At 44.7% G+C, this 21,579-nt stretch overlaps 1 long non-coding RNA gene across 4 annotated transcripts; it reads right to left on the reverse strand.

The window, feature by feature from the left end:
• Positions 1 to 536: 536 nt before the first annotated feature.
• LOC125520539 lies at positions 537 to 4,648 on the reverse strand. Of its 4 annotated transcripts, none has more exons than XR_007288724.1 (6): positions 4,089 to 4,646; positions 3,919 to 3,993; positions 2,769 to 2,889; positions 2,480 to 2,679; positions 1,781 to 1,860; positions 537 to 880 (listed from the first exon to the last, which is right to left on the reverse strand). It is a non-coding gene; the product is annotated as an uncharacterized LOC125520539 (long non-coding RNA). The 4 variants fall into 4 exon arrangements; XR_007288725.1 differs by having other exon boundaries at positions 537 to 891; XR_007288726.1 differs by having other exon boundaries at positions 537 to 1,860; positions 2,461 to 2,679; positions 4,089 to 4,648.
• Between the last annotated feature and the right edge of the window lie 16,931 nt (positions 4,649 to 21,579).

Below are 21,579 nucleotides of genomic sequence, written 5' to 3' on the forward strand. Positions count from 1 at the left end.
ATCTTTACTTGTTCCGTAATGCATCATCCGGCAACTAACTCATTAGTTACATCGCTTGCAAGGCTTATAGTGATGTGAATTCACTACACCACGACACTCAAAACAGCATCAAACAATGTGTCGGTATATGTCACCTAAGGCGACACATTTAGTGTCGGCAAAGACTTTTACCGACATAAAGGAGTTGTCGCCTATAGTCCTGTCGGGAAAGGTCTTTCCCGACAGATAAATCTTTGCCGACACATACTATGACAGGCTTGGTGAGGTCTACGCCGACAGACATTTGTACGCCAACAGACAGTGCTATGCCCACAGTTCATCTGACAGTGTGCTATGCCGACAGATACTATGACACCCATTGCTATGCCGACAGTTCATCTATTAGCGTGCTCCACCGACAGATAGTGCGATGCTCAATAGTTTTGCCGACACATTTGCTGCCAGCATTCTACTTTTCAGCACAAATGCAAATGCACCATATTTTAACATGAAATGACATTCATAATATTCAATTTATGTTTAGTGTGCAATACATAAACAAACAAAACATACTCTTCGATTCATCACAACATACCATTGATTAATACATTCATTCAAGCATATATAGAAGATTCAGTAGTTTCCTACACTCAAGTCAACTACAACCAATAAGTAAATAAGTTGACATACAAGACATGGTCTATTACAAAATATGATGGCTATGCTCCTAAGAGACCCAATTGTTCGATCACTTGACTACTACAAAATATTAAGGAAGAGACCAAATCTCTTCGATCACCAAGCTGACATCAACTTCCATATCCACAAAATGTGTCGAACATGTTATGAACAAAACCGACCATCAAAACATCTTGTATCAACTTCTGGATGTGCCATTTCGCTGCAAAAGAACTTACATGTTTGAGCAATATTAGAAATGAGAATTTGTTAAAATTTGTGAGTTGCCTTTGATCCCAAAGATCTAAAAATAGAATATGTACTACAAATAATTTGGTTACAGAAGATATCCTTAACAAAGCACCAACAAAAGTCGGGCTAGCAACTAGTTTATCACATGCCTTAATAGAAAAATTATGCACTCATTGACTCGGATCTGTTCCAAGGCATAACAAATAAGGTTCTTATTGTAACTTTACAGATTTGTATTTGAAGGTCCTCAACCATCAAATAATCAGATATGCACTTGTACATGTACCAGAAGTCATATGTGTGATAGCAGGAAATGCACTTGGTAAAAAAAGCCATTTCGAAGACCATATGGTTGCACATGCATCTTGGTTCAATAGATGCACTCTAGTTAGGCATTGTCTAGTGTGAGTAATTGCTAGGATGATCTTCACACAATTTATAATAAAATCATGCCAGCCATTTACTATGTGCTCTGAGTTCATCTATAGTCCATTTAATTACTACAGGCGCTCAGTTCATCTACAAGCCACTAAACTATTCACAGACCTAGCATAATTATTGATATCCATTAGTAAGCAAATCTGATTTAGAATTGAAACTCGAATGATTCTGTTTAGAAAATGTAAGAAAGTGACCTAGCAAGTAAATGGTGTTACATCTTCCATCACGACAAGAAAGAACAAATGGTTAGAGCATGCACGCTTGTAATAAAGGACATCCAGCCATCAGTTGAGCTAAGAAGTTGCCCTTGAAATGTTACACACATAGCAAAATCATGCATAACATGGTTATATAGACATTTTTCACCATTTCAGGGAGGACAACATAGTTCACGCCGGAATAAAGAAAAGAATGGATAGAAAGCTAGTACCTTGTTCATTACTTGCTTTTACCCTCAAGGAACTTATATAAGTTGATAGTGTGCCATCATGATTTATCACATCTTAGTGCCTGTATATAACCAATGAGTCTTTTTAGTTTCAGATGTCTATACTACAATTATTCTAAATTTGTAACATCAATAAAGATTGAACTATAAGAAATTGCCCAATACTAAGAACACCTTCAAAATTGATTACTTTACAATATTACAATGCAAATGCATTAGAGATCAGATGTAACCTGCACTTCAAATGTCATTAAGAAACACATGGTACTAAGACAACCTAGCATAGCAAGTTCATGCAGAGAGATTTGTGCAAATGGTATTCAGACAGATAGGTTATACAAAAGAAGTCACATAGTGAACAAGGTAAAATAGGTTGGCAACTTGGCATATACCAGCTTCTATCAAAAAAGAATGAAATGTAGTTGTCAAACATGTCGTTTATACTGACCAGACTAGTGAAAATTATGTGCACCAGTTTAAGGCGAACATCTAAGAAGTATAAAATAAATGGGACACATTGCTAGCAGTAAAACAAAATCACGTATATGCATAGTGCAGGGATGCCTCAGTTGGAACAAGGCATGACTGAAGTTTGGTGCACAAATCAGTATTTACAATGAACAAGTGGATCAAATGGATCCTTAAAGAATAGGACCTCCTACCTAAAAAATCAGTATTTACCTATATATATAGAAGTCTGCGGGCAATTTTGATGTGCATGCTTATAGATGAATCCTTGTTATGAAGCTGTATTTGATCTGGACACACGGTGAGAAGGAAGATGTTCCCATGACATGGTTTGTGATGTGATGCTGTTCGATGAGCTTGATGATTCCATTCACAGGACTGTTCTTCTTGATCACCAGCATTTCAGCTTGCATCTGTAAGTTCGTGTTTTGTTTCTTTTTGTGAATTGACGAGAAGCGAATATATGCAGCATGATTTTCAGAATGGTATTGGTTAAGCTGACCTTGAGAGAAACTGCACAGAAATGGAGGTAGTGTTCAAAAGTGTGTTCATCCCCTCGTCCTCGGTCTTCCTGTATGCCTTGAGCTCCTTCTGAAGCTGGCTTGGATCAACCTTTCATAATCCTAGGGCATGAGAGTTGAATCCATTAGTTGATATATAGATAGATAGAAGCACGTCACTAAAATTCTGAAAGAGAAGTAGCATCAATACAAGTAGTGCAAAAAAACATTTAATTGGTGTACCATTAATTACATTGTTGTGCAAATTAGTTGGCAGAGTTTGGAGCTTATACGGGTCATGATTCTGTGGGCAGGTTGATGGACATGCAGCAGGACAAAAAAAAGAAGGTAACGTTGGCCCCTCCCTCAGCAGCCTCGCGCTTGGAGGAAAGGAGCTCACCAATAGCCACATTAGCAACAGATCCAGTGACCCTGCTAGATCATGAAGGGGTGGAGCATGGAGATAGTGACGCACATGGAGGAGGAGATGAGGATGAATGTCATGCAGTATAATTCAAATAAGACACACCATGGGCACCTTGGCAGAGAAGAGCATGAATCGTTGCCACATCATGACTAGGCGAATTAAATAAGTATAACGGGTTTCCTTCGTAGAAAATTAGAGGTTGATCACAATCGCCTACGATATACTCCTTTCGTCCCATAATGTAAGATGTTTTTTGACACTAGGGACGGAGGGAGTATGTTTGTACCATTCTTTAATAGTATCCATGTACAAATCAGCCAAGCACCACCCATGAAAGACATGGCCTTATCCAGCGGCACATATGAGTTATAGGTTGGTCATGTCAGGGAAATTCAAAATAAGCAAACAACAAAGATAAGCCAAACTGTTGTAGGAAAATATATTTGGCTACAACACAAAAAATGTATTGTTTTAGTTTCAGATGTTTGTACTGTAATTATTTTAAATTTGCAACATGAGCTAAGGTTCAAGTGTAAATTTTTTTAGAACTACAAGCTAACGATAAACAATATGTTTCATTCAAAACTAAGGGTAATGATGGAATAATTAAGATGACCATCTGCACAAATAGGTCAAGGTCAATCAATAAGTTAAGTCTGTTCCTATCAATATAGAGACTGTGCCATGAAAACATGATAATAAGTTTAGTCTGTTACTATTCTGACCTCATGTAGGTGTTGACCAAGCTTCAGAAGCCTCTTGTGGAGTTTTCCCTCTGTAAATAGATTCAATTGAAGACGCTGCAGAGATGATATTATTCAGTTCAATGCTAAACCAGGAAGATCTCATGGGAAATATCACACAATCATGAGGAATCACATAAAAGAATACATACAGGATGCAACGGTTGGATTTAAAGGAGGGCAGGACAAGGGGGAATAGGGAGCCATCACCGGAGGTGGAAGAGGGACAGCTGGCTGGCACCTCGGGATGCAGGGGTTTGTGTGGCTCCTTGGCTGTGGATGGAAGCACGGGGTGTAAGGATGCTTTGGGGGGGACTAGTGGCAGTCGGAGAAGCACCAGCGCAAATCGGTGGGCGGGTCGTCCATCGCCAGGGCGACACGTCGGGATGCACCGCGGGCTGGGCAAGAGCTTCGGGTGGCCGCGTGGCGCCGCTGGCGGTGGAGGCGCAGCGGCGCGACCGAATCGGCAGACGCGGCGTCGGTCGCCGGATGAGCTGACGACGGGGCTTCACCTCAGGCTGCTGGTGGTGGGGCTGCACTGCGAGCTGGACGGGAGCTTCGGGTGGCGCAGGCCCCCGCGGGCGACGGTGGGACGTGCAGCGGCATGACCGAATCGACGGAGAGGAAGGGTGGCGGCGGCTGGTGTGCGATTTAGGTTTAGGTTTGTGTGTGGCCAGGGTGAGATAGTGTGCTTGTGTTCAGAGGAGCGTGGTGACTTGGAAAATATCTGGGATTTGGGCCGCTCGCACGCTCGGCTGTAGCCTCTCAATACTTGGGTCATGGCCCACGCATGGAAACTGGTGGGCTGGATGTGAGAAACGCCGACACTTTTTCCGTTGAAGAGCATCGCTGACACATAATCTATCCGCAAAAGGTACATATGCCGACACAATTTATATAGGGAAATGTTTGTGAACTACCGACGGATAGAGTGTCTATCAACTAAACAATGTCGACAATTGGTGTGTCGGCGTTCTTTCGGATAGATAATGTGTCGCTAATGTACAGCTATGTCAACAGATGCATGTCGCTGTTGTGGTGTCATGGTGTAGTGATTACCGACAGGTCCCAGAGATACCTCTCCGATAATCGGAGTGACAAATCCTAATCTCGATCTATGCCAACTCAACAAGTACCATCGGAGACACCTGTAGAGCACCTTTATAATCACCCTGTTACGTTGTGACGTTTGGTAGCACACAAAGTGTTCCTCCGGTAATCGGGAGTTGCATAATCTCATAGTCATACGAACATGTATAGGTTATGAAGAAAGCAATAGCAACAAACTAAACGATCATCGTGCTAAGCTAACGGATGGGTCAACTCAATCACATCATTCTCTAATGATGTGATCCCATTCATCAAATGACAACTCTTGTCCATGGCTAGGAAACTTAACCATCTTTGATTAACGAGCTAGTCAAGTAGAGGCATACTAGTGACACTCTGTTTGTCTATGTATTCACACATGTACTAAGTTTCCGGTTAATACAATTCTAGTATGAATAATAAACATTTATCATGATATAAGGTAATAAATAATAACTTTATTATTGCCTCTAGGGCATATTTCCTTCAATCTCCCACTTGCACTAGAGTCAATAATCTACTTCACATCTTTATGTGATTAGTTCACATCTTCATGTGACTAATACCCAAAGGGTTTACTAGAGTCAATAATCTAGTTCACATCGCTATGTGATTAATACCCAAAGAGTGATCATGTTTTGCTTGTAAGAGAAGTTTAGTCTATGGGTCTGCAACATTCAGATCTGTATGTATTTCGCAAATTTCTATGTCTACAATGCTCTGCACGAAGCTACTCTAGCTAATTGCTCCAACTTTCAATATGTATCCAGATCGAGACTTAGAGTCATCTAGATCGATGTAAAAGGCTTTCATCAACGTAACTCTTTACGACGAACTCTTTTATCACCTCCATAACCGAGAAATATTTCCTTAGTCCTCTAAGGATAATTTTGACCGCTGTCCGGTGATCTTCTCCTAGATCACTATTATACTCCCTTGCCAGAAAAATGCTAAGGTATACAATAGGACTGGTAAACATCATAGCATACTTCACACCTTGCAACACAGGCAAGAACTCCTTCTTTGACTGTTCCATTTTGAACTACTTCAAAATCTTGTCAAGGTATGTACTCATTGAAAAAACTTATCAAGCGTCTTGATCTATCTCTATAGATCTTGATGCTCAATGTGTAAGCAGCTTCATCGAGGTCTTTCTTTGAAAAACTCTTTTCAAACACTCCTTTATGCTTTCCAGAAAATTCTACATTATTTCTGATCAACAATATGTCATTCACATATACTTATCAGAAATGTTGTAGTGCTCCCACTCACTTTCTTGTAAATACAGGCTTCATCGCAAGTCTGTGTAAAACCATATGCTTTGATCACTTTATCAAAGCATATATTCCAACTCCGAGATGCTAGCACCAGTCCATAGATGGATCGCTGGAGCTTGCTCGCTTTGTTAGCACCTTTAGGATCGGCATAACCTTCTGGTTGCATCATATACAGCTCTTCTTTAAGAAATCCATTAAGGAATACAGTTTTGACATCCATTTGCCAGATTCCATAAAATGTGGCAACTGCTAACATGATTCGGACAGACTTTTAGGCATCGATACGAGTGAGAAAATCTCATCATAGTAAACACCTTGAACTTGTTGAAAACATTTTGCCTCAATTCAAGCTTTGTAGATAGTAACACTACTATCGGCGTCCGTCTTCCTCTTGAAGATCCATTTATTCTTAATGACTCACCGATCATCGGGAAAGTCAATCAAAGTCCATACTTTGTTCTTATACATGGATCCCATCTCAGATTTCATGGCCTCAAGACATTTCACAGAATCTGGGCTCATCATCGCTTCCTCATAGTTCATAGATTCGTCATGGTCTAGTAACATGACTTCCAGAAGGATCACCGTACCGCTCTGGTGCGGACCATACTCTGGTTGTCCTACGAGGTTCGCTAGTAACTTGATATGAAGTTTCATGATCATCATCATTAGCTTCCTCACTAATTGGTGTAGAGATCACTAGAACTGATTTTTGTGATGAACTACTTTCCAATTCGGGAGAAGGTACAATTACCTCAGCAAGTTCAACATTCCTCCCACTCACTTCTTTCGAGAGAAACTCCCTCTCTAGAAAGGATCCACTTTTAGCAACAAAGATCTTGCCTATGGATCTCTGATAGAAGGTGTACCCAACAGTTTCCTTTGGGTATTCTATGAAGACACATTTCTCCGATTTGGGTTCGAGCTTATCAGGTTGAAACTTTTTCACATAAGTATCGCAGCCCCAAACTTTAAGAAACGACAGCTTAGGTTTCTAGCCAAACCACAGTTCATATGGTGTCCTCTCAAAGGATTTAGATGGTGCCCTATTTAACGTGAATGCAGCTATCTCTAATGCATAACCCCAACATGATAGTGATAAATCGGTAAGAGACATCATAGATCACACCATATCTAATAAAGTACGGTTATGACGTTCGGACACACCATTACTGTTGGGAATATAGCTACCAGGTATGACCCGCCCAGGAGGGGCCGGGTCAACCCCAATGGCGGGTTACAAAAGAAGCCAAGTGATATTCAAGATGATGGTTAGTTAAGACTTGTAGAAGGCCTAAGCTCGGAGGCGGCTTAAGGCCCAATATTGTAAACCGCCGTATGTAAGGAAATTGTAAAGAAAGGCATATAAAAGAAGTCACCGAGCCGGACACGTGTTATGAGCCGGCCGGGACTCTGTAGGCCGCCAGGCGTCAACCCATGTATATAAGGGGACGACCCGGCGGCGGCTTAGGACAAGAAACAATAGATCGATAACCAACCCGGCGGATTAGCCCTTGGTGATCGAAACCCCAGAAATTCCAACACAATTAGACATAGGCTTTTACCTTCATCTTGAGGGGCCGAACTAGTATAAACTTCTAGTGTCCTTTGTCCCGATTAACCCCTTTAAGCTTCCTAGTTGCGATGTCCCTACAACTAAGTCCTTTTGCTAGGACATCTGCCGTGACAATTCCACGACAGTTGGCGCCCACCGTGGGGCCAGCGCACGGTGGATTTGAGTTCTTGAAGGGCAACTTCGAAGGTCTCAAGGGATACGCTGTCGGCCGGATGACCAAGAGTCGTCGCAGCAAGCTCTACATCGACGACGAAGGCTGGGGCCCCGAGGCCGGCTCAATTGAGTATGGGTACCGGGTCCCCTTCGACGGAATTCATGTCTTCATCGGCTGGATTGGCAAATCGGGCCCTGAGCCGGACGTCTGCACCGACATCATCGAGACGGCTCAGCGTGCGAGATCCACCCGGGCCCGACCCGCCGTAAAGCGTGCCTTCGTGGGTTGCATCCACGAAGGTGAATACTCGGAAGGATCGGTGGATGGTGGTGAGACGGCCATATGTTCTGACTCTACGTCATCGACAGGCGAGACGGATTCTTTGTATCAACTGCAAGATGGCATGCTTGGGGGCTATTCCGATGGCAGCAGTATTCCAGACCCCTTTGAGTCGCCGAATCGAGCCGGAGTCTTCATGGCTGGCACTCAACCCGGGCAGAACTCCACGGCTGCAGCAACAACAATCACCGGGTCGGCAGCGGCCGGGTCAGGAGACCCCGCGCGCCCTCCAGCTCAGATGCTAATGGACCTCATGGATAAGTTGACGGCTCTGTTGACTGTCGTGGTGGAGCCAGCGAATAAGGCTCAGCATGATGCGGAGGTGGCACGGGTACGTGAAGAGATGGCACAGGCCAAGGGAAATTTAGCATCAAAAGAGGTCAGGATGGCCGCAGAGCGGGCGGCTCTCGATGCTCGTGCTCAGCAGCTTCAAGCGAGGACTTTCCGGCTTTCGGTGGATTTGAACACGTCAAACGAGGTCATGAGGAGAAGGCACCAGAAAACTCAGTCACGTCTGCCTCTGACGTTCGATCCTAGGAACCTTTTTCACACACTCGGGGCCGGTCCAAGTAACCCGCCGGAGGCAAACCGGATTATGACACCCGGAGCACCGATTCAACCACGGGCCATGGAACCACCTCGTATGAATACCGCTCCACCTCATTATACACCAACACCACCGGGTCACTTCTCCAACCCTTTGGAGAACCTCATTGCTGCGTCGGCTCGCTTGGCGTCTCACGCGATGGAAGGCGACTCTCCGACGGCAATCGAAACACGAAGGGTGAGAGAACTTCTTCAGACGGCTCTCGCCCAGCAGGATGCGTACTCTTACAGTCGAGACAGAATCCATTCAACCCCTCGCCCAAGCCGGAGACCGAGCTACAGCAGGCATATGGACTCAGCCGATATGTCGAGCAACGCTCAACGCCGTAACCAACCGCGTAGGCATGAGCCGGCGCAGGGTGGAGCCCTTAACTTGGCGGATCAGGAGAGGATTCGTCAAGAGGCTGAGCGGGCAGTCCAACTGGCAGCTGAGCAGGCGGTTCATCAGGCTTTTCCGGGTTATCCGGCAACCTCTGTTGAGGCGGGAGTAGCCACTAGAACAGGAGGTATCCCTTGCCTGGTGCCGGCTATACGTAATGAGCGCTTGCCAAAAGACTTTAAGGGGCCTCGTAAAGTGCCTGGGGCATGGATTGAAAGTTATGAGATGGACATGGAGCTGTTGGAGGTTAGCGATGCAGCAATGGCTAAGTATTTCACCATGATGTTGGATGGAACGGCTTGCACTTGGTTGAAAGGGTTGCCGCCCAATTCCATCGGCTCATGGGCGGAGTTGAAGGCCCGGTTCATTCAGAACATCAAGGACACATGTAAACAACCTATGTCAATTGTGGACCTGACTAATTGTAAGCAAGAGGAAGGTGAGTCCACGACCCATTGGGTGCGCCGGGTCAAGGAGATAATACATTCATCTGATAAGATGGATGCCGGCTCGGCAGTCTTAATGTTGGAAAAAAATGTCGTTTTGAACCTCTGAAACAGAAGCTGGGGCGGCTCAAGTGTGACTGCAATGACATGGGCCAGTTGATGGCAGCCCTGGTCAAATATGCTGATTCTGACAGCACTAAGGATCCCGTGTCTGATGAAGAAAAAACAGGAAGGGAAAGAAGAACGACAATGGCAAGGGTCACCAGCATAACCCGGCGAATCAAGGAGGTAATAAACGTAAGGCTGACGAGTTCGTGGCTAACACCAATGCACAGGGCAACAACCAACGGCGCAAGGGTAGGCAACCCCCTCGGCCAGGCGGGTCAGGTCCCACCCTCGAGCAGTTACTAAATGAACCTTGTCCAAGGCACGACACCCGGGAGAAGCCAGCTATCCATCTGTGGAAGGATTGTACGATCATGAAGGCATTTAAAAATTCCAACATTGTCGGGGATATACCCCGCGGTATGACCCGGCCGAAAGTATGACTTGGCCGGGCTTGGCGTTTTCATTGGTAACCAGCTGGAGTGGTGACTCACGAGCCTGGCGACTCACGGATGGCCCTAACGGCGGGTCAGATAGAAGATTAGGCCCAAGGCCCAGAAGGCCGGCTCATGTTATGGTGGGCCGGTTTACGAGGAAAGGCATAAGGAGTTTTCCCTTAAGGGGGCAGACTAGGATTCCACTTGTAATAGACTAATCCTAATCCTACTAGGACTAGTCATGTAACCCGCCCCTTCAACATATATAAGGAGGGGCAGGGCTCCCCAAAGAAGGACAAGCAACAAGAAACAATCTCTAGGGCTAGACACAAAGGGGGGAGCCGGCTTATGCGGCGACTCTCTCATGAGCATAATGAGATCTAGCCACAAACAGCACGTAGGGCTATTACCGGATGATGTTTCTAGGGGCCCGAAGCTGTCTAAATCCTTGTCTTGTGCGTTGATCTGCCCTACGTCTCTCATCCTGATCAACCCTCTCAAGCTATCACAAAGACGTGTTGGCCTCACGACTAAGTCCTCACAGTAGGACATCTGCCGTGACAATTCCACGACAAACATGTTTGATGGTAGCCACGGACCTGGTGGTGGTTCAGGCAGAGGCGGCTTTCAGGGCCCAGGCGCCAGGTCAGGCGGAGGCGGTTTTCATGGTCAGGGCCATCCGGGTAACCAGGGCGGCTATAATCAGCAACCCGTCCAAAATAATCAGCAACAACAATCCGGGTATCAGAGTAACCCAAAACAGTTGAATAGTGGGCAGTACCACGTGTTTACTACTAGTTTATGCAAGAGGGATCAGAAGCTTCATAAGAGGGTTGTCAATGCTGTTGAGCCGGTGATTCCACGTTATTTGAGGTGGTCAGAACAGCCTATTGTATGGAGCGGAGAAGATCACCCTCCCAGGGTTGATAATCTGGGTCACTTGGCCTTGGTGGTGGCACCCCAGGTTGGTGGATACAAGTTCACTAAGGTGCTCATGGATGGAGGCAGTAGCATCAATATCCTCTATTATGAGACGTTTCATCGGATGGGGTTGATTGATAAAAGTCTTAAACAATCCAACACTGTTTTTCATGGTGTTGTCCCTGGTAAGTCGACAAACCCAGTTGGTAAGATTGAACTGGAAGTAGCCTTTGGGGATGAATATGATTCCAGGGCTGAGAAGTTAACCTTTGAAGTGGTTAAGATCAAAAGCTCGTATCATGATCTGTTTGGACGGCCGGCTTAAGCCAAATTCATGGCTCGGCCGTGTTATGTATAACTGCAGCTCAAGATGCCGGGTTATAAAGGCACCATTACAGTGCATGGAAGCTGGAAAATAGCCCTGGAGTGTGAAGAAGGTGATGTCGCTTATGCTGAGTCTGTTTGTGTGACAGAGGAGTTGAAGTTTTATAAAGATAATGTTGACCCGGCAGACATGACGTCTTTGAAGAAGCCAACTACGGAGCATGAACCGATGCTGAAATTCAAATCGGCTGATGACACCAAGATGGTTGATTTTGTGCCAGGCGACTCATCCAAACAATTCATCATCAGTGCCAACTTGGATCCAAAATAGAAAAGCGCGCTCATCGAGTTCATTCATGAGAACCGGGACATCTTTGCATGGAAGCCTTCTGACATGCCGGGTGTCCCGAGAGAACTCGCTGAGCACACTCTTAACATTGATCCGAAGTTTAAACCGGTTAGGCAGTTCCTTCGGCGGTTTAACAAGGAACGGCGCAAGGCCATCGGAGAAGAGGTGGCCCGGCTCTTGGCGGTCAGGTTCATTGTGGAAGTTTTCACCCAGAGTGGTTGGCTAACCCGGTGCTTGTACTCAAGAAGAACGGCACCTGGAGTATGTATGTGGATTACACCGATTTGAACAGAGCTTGTCCGGCTGACCCTTTTTCTCTCCCTCGTATTGATCAGATCATTGATGCTACAGCGGGTTGTGAGCGTTTGAGTTTTCTAGATGCCTATTCAGGTTATCATCAGATCAAGATGGCAGTCAAGGACCAGGATAAGACAGCTTTCATCACTCCGTTTGGAGCCTTCTGCTATGTGTCTATGCCTTTTGGGCTTAAGAGTGCCTAGGCGACTTATCAACGGTGTGTGCAGAATTGCTTTCACAATCAGATTGGGCGTAATGTTCATGCTTATGTGGATGATATAGTGGTGAAGTCCAGAAAAGTGGAAACTTTGGTAACAGATCTGAAGGAGACCTTTGACAACCTTCGGGTGTACAAGATGATGCTTAACCCGGCCAAGTGTGTTTTTGGAGTCCCAGCTGGCAACACATCTTTGGCTAAACCGGTGTGTATCAATGACGTTCGGCGATTGGCGGGTCGCATCGCTGCCTTAAGCCGGTTCATAAGCCGGTTAGGGGAGAAGGCGATGCCTTTATATCAAATGATGAAAAAGGCGGATGATTTTGTCTGGAGTGATGCTGCTAACTCTGCCTTTGAGGATTTGAAGAAACAGCTCGCTGAGCTGCCGGTTCTTGCTGCTCCGGTTGAGAAAGAACCATTGTTGTTATATGTAGCTGCTAACTCGCGTGCTGTCAGTGTGGCCATTGTGGTGGAGAAAGGAGGCTGGCAAGGAACATCCGGTCCAACGGCCGGTTTACTAGGTCAGTGAGGTGCTCATTGAATCTAAACAAAGATATCCACATTGGCAGAAGCTCGTTTATGGGGTGTTCATGGCAAGCTGGAAGCTCAAACATTACTTTTAGGGTCACCCAATCACTGTGGTTAGCTCTGCCCCTCTAGGAGACATCATTCAAAATAGAGAAGCCACAGGACGAGTCGCCAAGTGGGCCATTGAAATTGGGTCTCATGGTTTGAAGTATGTGCCACGTACTGCGATCAAATCTCAAGCGCTGGTTGACTTTATTAATGATTGGACAGAGTTGCAGATGCCAGAGGAGTAACCAGACAACACATATTGTATGATTCATTTTGATGGGTCCCGACAGTTGGAAGGCTCGGGGGCTGGAGTTGTTTTAACTTCTCCTTGAGGTGACAAATTTTGTTATGTGTTGCGGTTGATGTTTCCTTGCACTAACAACGCAGCAGAATATGAAGCCTTGCTCCATGGTCTTCGAATGGCTAAAGAGATGAGTCTGAGGCGGGTCCGGTGCCTGGGCGATTCAGATTTGGTGGCTCAGCAGGTGTCAGGTAAGTGGGATTCCAAAGATCCTCTCATGGCGGCTTACCGCCGCGAGGTCGACGCTGTTGCATGGCATTTTAAGGGTTATCAAGTGGAACACATTGACCGCAGAAAGAATGAAGCAGCCGATGCCTTAAGCCAGTTGGGATCTCAGCGTAAGCCGGTACCCCCCAACACCTTTTTGGATGTTTTACATAACATGTCTGTTAAGTTGCCTACGGAGGAAGATTTGGCTATTCCTGACCCAAAAGCACAGTTAGTAGCGGCTACTCATGTCATTCCAGATTGGACAATACCGTTCTTGGCCTACATGACCCGGGGTGAGTTGCCAGAGGACGAGACCCTGGCCCGACAGATAACCCGGCGGTCCTAGTCAATGACGATTTCTGATGGGGAGTTGTATCATCGCAGCGTTATTGGAGCGTTTCAGCGTTGTGTTTCTCCTGAAGAAGGTCAAGAAATACTCCGCGAGATCCATGAAGGGGATTGTGGTCATCATGTCGGGTCAAAGTCTCTTGTGGCCAAAGCTTTTCGTCATGGTTTTTATTGGTTGACGGCTCATGCTGATGCAGAGGATCTGGTCAGTAGGTGTGATGGATGTCAAAAATTTGCATGACGAGCGCATGTGCCGGATCAAGAGTTGCGGATGATTCCAATCACTTGGCCATTTGCAGTCTGGGGGCTTGACATGGTTGGACCTTTCAAAAGGTCTAAGGATAAAAAGACACATCTTTTAGTGGCAATTGACAAATTAACAAAATGGGTTGAGGCAGAGCCACTGAGTAAGTGTGATGCAACCACGGCGGTTCAGTTCATGAAAAAGGTGATCTTTTGCTTTGGTTTTCCACACGGCATTATCACTGACAATGGCACTAATTTGTCCCAAGGGGCTATGGAGGAGTTTTGTCAACGGGAGCATATCCGGCTTGATGTTTCTTCCGTAGCTCACCCTCAATCCAATGGTCAGGCTGAGAGAGCAAATCAGGAAATCTTAAAAGGTCTCAAGCCCCGTCTTATGGTTCCCTTACAACAGACGCCGGGTTGTTGGGTAGAGGAATTACCCTCGGTACCGTGGAGTATCAACACCACTCCTAACAGGTCTACAGGTTATACACCTTTCTTCATGGTTTATGGGGCGGAAGCAGTGCTGCCCAGTGACATCCATCATGACTCGCCTCGCGTGGTGGCTTACGTTGAAGCTAGCAATGAACAAGCCCGACAGGATGCACTTGACTTGTTAGATGAGGAGAGAGACTTGGCGGCGGCTCGATCAGCAATCTATCGACATGACCTGCGCCGTTATCACAGCCACCGGGTTAAGTCCAGAACCTTTCAAGAAGGTGACCTGGTGCTCCGGCTCATCCAGGACCTGTCTGATGCACACAAATTATCCCTGCCTTGGGAAGGACCCTTTGTGGTCAGCAAGAACTTAAACAACGGGTCATATTACCTCATTGACGTTCGAGAGCACAAAGACTCACGTAAGTCGGAGGAGGAGACCCGCCGGCCATGGAATATTGCTCAACTTCGGCCATACTACACCTGAGCTACTGGCTCTCGTCATGTACATACTATGACGTTGTATATATTATGATAAATAATAAAGCATGACCTCTGCCTTTTTCCTCTTCAAAGATCATATATCTTTACTATTTTTACTATTTACATGACTATTAAGGAGCTGATCATATCTGAATCTAGTTTAACCTTTTTGGTCCGGCTTATGATCGTATTCAAATCTAGCTGCAAATCTCATGATCACTTGGGGGCTTCCTGTTCAAACATAGGTCGTATTCGAACCAAAGAGAACATAGCTGTCATAACCCTCTTGATCGGCTCAAAGCCAAACTCACTAGGGGGCTTCTTGATCGTATCTGAATCATAGCTTAACCCCTTTTGGGTCTAACTTGGATCGTATTCGAATCAGGATCGTTAAAAACCTCTCAAGGTCATTTGGGGGCTTCCTGTTCAAACATAGGTCGTATTCGAACCAAAGAGAACATAGCTGTCGGTACCCTCTTGATCGGCGCAATGCCAAAGCCACTGGGGGCTATATGATCGTATTCGAATCTTAGCTCAACCCCTTTGGTCCGGTTTACTAATCGTATTCGAACTAGAAACCCCCAAATTTATATTACCTGTGATCTGCTATTTTGTCGTATTGGTTTTTTATTGTCTCATTTAAATTATCACTATGGTTTTTTATTTAAGCCGGCTTGATTATTTGATAATAAGCTGCCAAAGGCATGATAGTCATCAGGTGTATGGAAGCATTGACTTCTCAAAAAGATCGGGTCATCAACCTCATCATCCGGATCACGAAAACCGGCAGTCCGGAAACACAGGTATAACAGTGTTATTCACGAAACAGGTTTTTTCATCCTTATTTATCTTTTCAAATAAAGACATATACCTGGTGTTTTTGACCCGTCTGGTGGTAAGCCGCTAGACCAGCTCTTTCATTTTTTGTAGGAGCAAAGTTAAAACATTGCAGATGTAACCATAGATGTGACGCATATATTGACATCCGGAGCAAAGAGTCACACGACATCTTATGCACGATGGCATAGGCAAAATATGCAGTTTTTTAACTAACCTATTACAAGGCATTAAGAGCCCAAAAGATTACTGTTTTTTCTCTCTTAAGACAGGTCCTGAGCTAAAAGCAGGATTGTTCGGATGGTTATGACTCCCCCCCCCCTGGCCGGTTCATCTCCTTCCACTGGTTGAAAGCCGAAATTAGACCAGTCAAAGCCATTCAGAGCAATGAACTCGGCCTCATCATCAATTAAGCCGGCCGGGTCAATCTCCGGGGCAAATGTATGTTGGCGAACCGGTGGGATAAGATCTGTCACTTTATAAGAGGGAGTCGCCATCTTCTTATTCTCCAAATCAAAACCCGGCTGATATTTATCAATGTTGGTCTCATCTCCAAGGAGAGTGGCTTGAGGTCGAACTCCCCTCACGCAGGCAATGAAGTCATCCTGCTCAAATAGAGACCCGTCCTCCTTCATGGTAGGATACCCCCTAGCTACATCCGCCGGGTCTAGACCTGGCACCCAGGCTTTGGAGCGGCTCAGGGCAGTCAGGGCTCCGGCTCTGGCACAAGATCGTTTGACCTCTTGAAACCTGGCGGGTAAGATTGACAATTTCTTTAAGACATCGCTCAGCCGATTGGGTCCTTGGTTGGCAGGAGAGATAGCAGCAAGTGCTCGTTGAGCGCTAGTATACAACTGCTCTACTAAGGTGTAAACCGCCTTCAGTTTGGTCACACTATCTTGACTCAAGTTTTTGCTTCATGAACCTGCGAATGTTTTTAAACAAAGAGTCAGCAGGCGGCTTATACCCCGGGTAACAAGAAGGCATAAGTGATTAACACAGATGACTTACCAAAGATGGCCAAGACCATTTGAGACACCCAGTTCTTCAAGCCGGTGAGTTCCGTGGTAACCTCTTCAAGAGCTGCTTCAGCTTTTTCAGCACATTGTATCAGCAACGTCTTTTCTTCGGCCCAGGATTTATTCTTTGCAGTCAAACTGGTCTTCAATTTTTCTGTCTCAGAAAGTCTCAATTGAAGTTTAGAATCAGTAGACTTGATTTCTGCCTCTTGATCCGCCAGCCAGGTCTTTGCATCAGTTAATTGGGATCCCAATTCTGATAGGGCGTTCTACAAAATATACACAGGTGTGTCAAGGCTTAACTTACAAGTTATAAAGGTTCAAGTCTCAAGCACTATGCACCGCAATACCACTTGACACTTGGGGGCTAATGTCTGCCAAAGCAATTTTTTATGACTTATATATTTCAAGTCCCAAGTGCCTTACAAAGTAACAGCACTTGGCACTTGGGGGCTAATGCATGATATTCAGAAAATTTCTCAAGATTAAGCCGGATTACAATATTTATTGGGACTGGTAAAAGACAGTTATGAAGTTAAGTACCAGTTCATTTATGATAAATTGAGCCGGCCCTTGGGGACTACAGGTGAAGTTTACACTATCTTGTTGGACTTTTGAAAAACTTAGAGAGAAAGTATCCATCTATATCATAAAGTCTCCAGATCATTCAGGTTCATCATCTGAAGACTTGGGGGCTGGTAGAGTATAACTAAACCGGAGAACATACCTCATATTTCAGCTGCAGTTGCTTAACCATCTCAATTTCTGACTCACGGCTGGAATGAACATGGCTGATATAGCCAGATAATATGTCACTAGCATTCAGATGAGTGTAGTGAGAGATAAAACACACTTTCTGTCTCTCCAAGGCTTCTTGTTTAGCAGTGTGTTGAGCTAATACAGTGGGAGTTCCCAGTTCAACAAAACGGCTAGCAGTAACTAAAACGTCATGATCATAAGACGTTGGCGGGTTAGTTGAACCGGATGGTCCGGTGGTAGAGGGGTTAACAACGGTATCATCAGTTGACGGCTCAGGAGGGTCTAATTGAGTATCAACAGCTGGGTCTTCTGGTGCTTCAGTTCGAGGAGGAGAAGTTGGCATAGCCGGCTCAGGTGCAGGAACTGACGGGTCTTCCGCCGGTTTAATCACTTTGGCCTTCTTGGACTTGGCTTGACCACTAAGAAAGATTTATGAGACACTTAGTGCAATGATGCAGTTTTTTAAAGACAGGGGAAAGATGATTTTTTTCCTTACCCAGGGGCAGTCTTGAAGGCCGGAAATTGCGTCTGAGATGAGTCGCCCGAAGAGCGAGAAACCTCCTACAAAGGTAAAATAAAGTTAGTAATACAAGAGAATAGACTCATTAATGAAAGCAGAAGATGAAGATAAAAGAGACGTCATTCTGGCATTTTTGAGGAGTTTGTTGTACAATGGAAGGCGGTTCATCGTCGTTCCAGGACTGACGGCGGCTCTCATGGTGTTGCTTTTTCAAAAGAAAATGAGGGTCCAAATAAGCCAAAGGGTGCGAAAACCTTACTTTTCGGGTTACCTATCGAAGTTTCTGTCTTGGCAAATGGGCTGAGTCGGAGGAAATAGTTACCTCTTCTTCTACGGTCTGGCTGGCCCCCGTGTCATCCTGGCAATAATCAGTGTCAATAAGGTTATTAAAAAACTGGCCAAGGGGGTACCTCCGACTCAGAATCATCATCAAGCTTTAACAGGTCCTCAGCGGTGCTCTTTTTCTTCTTGGACCTCTGGGTTGTCTTCTTGGCGGCTATGGTGGCGGCTCTAGCCTTCTTGGTGGCTTCATGGTCATACTTGGCTTTACAGAAGTCAGAATTGGCCTGTAAACAAGTAAAATAGGATAAAAGGTCATGCAATTATTTAAAACTGCTAAGGAAAATACAAAGAGAAAGAGGTCAGGGTTTTTTACCTCTGGCGCCGGGTTAAGCTTGCAGAAGGGGTTTAACCCGACTTTACTGCAGTCTTCATAGTTACCGTTCACCAGAAGGGTTGACATTGAAACAATATCTTCTTCAGTTAGTTGAACGGAGCTGTGACGAAGAGAGTCATCTGGGCCTCCGCCATAGTCATACATCAATTTGGATCGGCGGCTTAAAGGGATGACCCACCATGAGATCCAGCAGTGGGTCAAGTCAACTCCGGTTAAGCCATTCCCCAATAAGGCGTTAATCCTTTTGATAGACGGAATAAGTTTCTTGCATTCAGCGGTAGTAAGCTTATCAGGGAGTGCAAACTTGGAGTCTAGATGCTCCGCGCGATAACCCGACAATGGTTTTTTGTTGGCTAGAGACGTGTCTTGGCAATAGAACCAGGTCTGATTCCAGTCTTTGGGATGACTCGGTAAGACTATTAAAGGAAAGACAGCGCCCTGTCGGCGCTGAATTGAGATCCCACCAAGCTCCAAGCTAGGGCCATTGGTACACTCGTTCTGGTGGTTCAGATAAAAATACTCTCTGGAGAGTTCTACAGTCGGCTCTTCTTGAAGGTATACTTCACAGAGAACTTGGAAGTTGCAGATATTGGATATGGAATTGGGTCCAAGATCTTGAGGGTGGAGCTTGAAAAAATGAAGAACGTCTCTGAAGAACTTTGAGTCGGGTGGTGAAAAACCCCGATTCATGTGGTCAGAGAAGACAATAACTTCACCGTCTTTTGGATTAGGCCGTTCCTCGTCTGGGTCAGGTGCACGGTAAGACATAACATTCTTCACTGGCAAAAATCCTATGGTGAAGAATTACTTTAAGTTATCCTCAGTTACTGTGGAGGGGACCCAGTTGCAGACAGTCGGTGGTATACAATAGATCTGGTACACAACATGGCATACTTTATAGAAACTATGGCTGAGGCATAGGGAATGACTTTCATTCTCTTTCTATCTTCTGCCGTGGTCGGGCTTTGAGTCTTACTCAATTTCACACCTTTTAACACAGGTAAGAACTCTTTCTTTGATTGTTCCATTTTGAAATACTTCAAAATCATGTCAAGGTATGTACTCATTGAAAAAACTTATCAAGCGTCTTGATCTATTCTCTATAGATCTTGATGCTCAATATGTAAGTAGCTACACCGAGGTCTTTATTGGAAAAACTCCTTTAAAATACTCCTTTATGCTTTCCAGAAAATTCTACATTATTTCCGATCAACAATATGTCATTCACATATATTTATCAGAAATGATGTAGTGCTCCCACTCACTTTCTTGTAAATACAGGCTTCACCACAAGGCTGTATAAAATTATATGCTTTGATCAACTCATCAAAGTATGTATTCCAACTCCTATATGCTTGCACCATTCCATAGATGGATCGCTGGAGCTTGCTCACTTTGTTAGCATCTTTAAGATTGACAAAACCTTCTGGTTGCATCATATACAACTCTTCTTTAATAAATCCATTAAGGAATGTAGTTTTGATATCCATTTTCCAAATTTCATAAAATGCGGCAACTGCTAACATGATTCGGGCAGACTTTTAAGCATCGATACGAGTGAGAAATTCTCATCGTGGTCAACTCCTTGAACTTGTCGAAAACATTTTTGCGACAATTCGAGATTTGTAGATAGTAACACTACTATCAGCGTCCGTCTTCCTCTTGAAGATCCATTTATTCTTAATGACTCACCGATCATCGGGCAAGTCAATCAAAGTCCATACTTTGTTCTCATACATGGATCCCATCTCAGATTTCATGGCCTCAAGCCATTTCACTGAATCTAGGCTCATCATCGCTTCCTCATAGTTCGTAGGTTCATCATGGTCAATTAACATGACCTCCAAAACAGGATTACCATACCACTCTGGTGCAGATCTCACTCTGTTTGACCTACGAGGTTCGGTAGTAACTTCATCTGAAGTTACATGATCATCATCATTAGCTTCCTCACTAATTGGTGTAGGAGTCATGAGAAACAGATTTCTGTGATGAACTACTTTCCAATAAGGGAGCAGGTACAGTTACCTCATCAAGTTCTACTTTCCTCCCACTCACTTCTTTCGAGAGAAACTCCTTCTCTAGAAAGGATCCATTCTTAGCAACGAATGTCTTGCCTTCGGATTTGTGATAGAAGGTTTACTCAATAGTTACTTTTGGGTATCCTATGAAGACGCACTTCTCCGACTTGGGTTTGAGCTTATCAAGATGAAACTTTTTCACATAAGCATCGCAACCCCAAACTTTAAGAAACGACGGCTTAGGTTTCTTGCTAAACCATAGTTCATACGGTGTCGTCTCAATGGATTTAGATGGTGCCCTTTTTAATGTGAATGCAGTTGTGTCTAATTCATAACCCCAAAACGATAGTGGTAAATCGGTAAGAGACATCATAGATTGCACTATATCAAATAAAGTACGTTTACGATGTTCGGACACACCATTACGCTGTGGTGTTCCAGGTGGCGTGAGTTGCGAAACTATTTCGCATTGTTTCAAATGAAGACCAAACTCGTAACTCAAATATTCTCCTCCACGATCAGATCGTAGAAACTTTATTTTCTTGTTACGATGATTTTCCACTTCACTCTGAAATTATATGAACTTTTCAAATGTTTCAGACTTATGTTTCATCAAGTAGATATACACATATCTGCTCAAATCATCTGTGAAGGTCAGAAATAATGATACCCGCCATGAGTCTCAACACTCAT

The sequence above is a fragment of the Triticum urartu genome, chromosome 7, assembly GCF_003073215.2.
Source record: "Triticum urartu cultivar G1812 chromosome 7, Tu2.1, whole genome shotgun sequence".
Taxonomy (NCBI): Eukaryota; Viridiplantae; Streptophyta; class Magnoliopsida; order Poales; family Poaceae; genus Triticum; species Triticum urartu.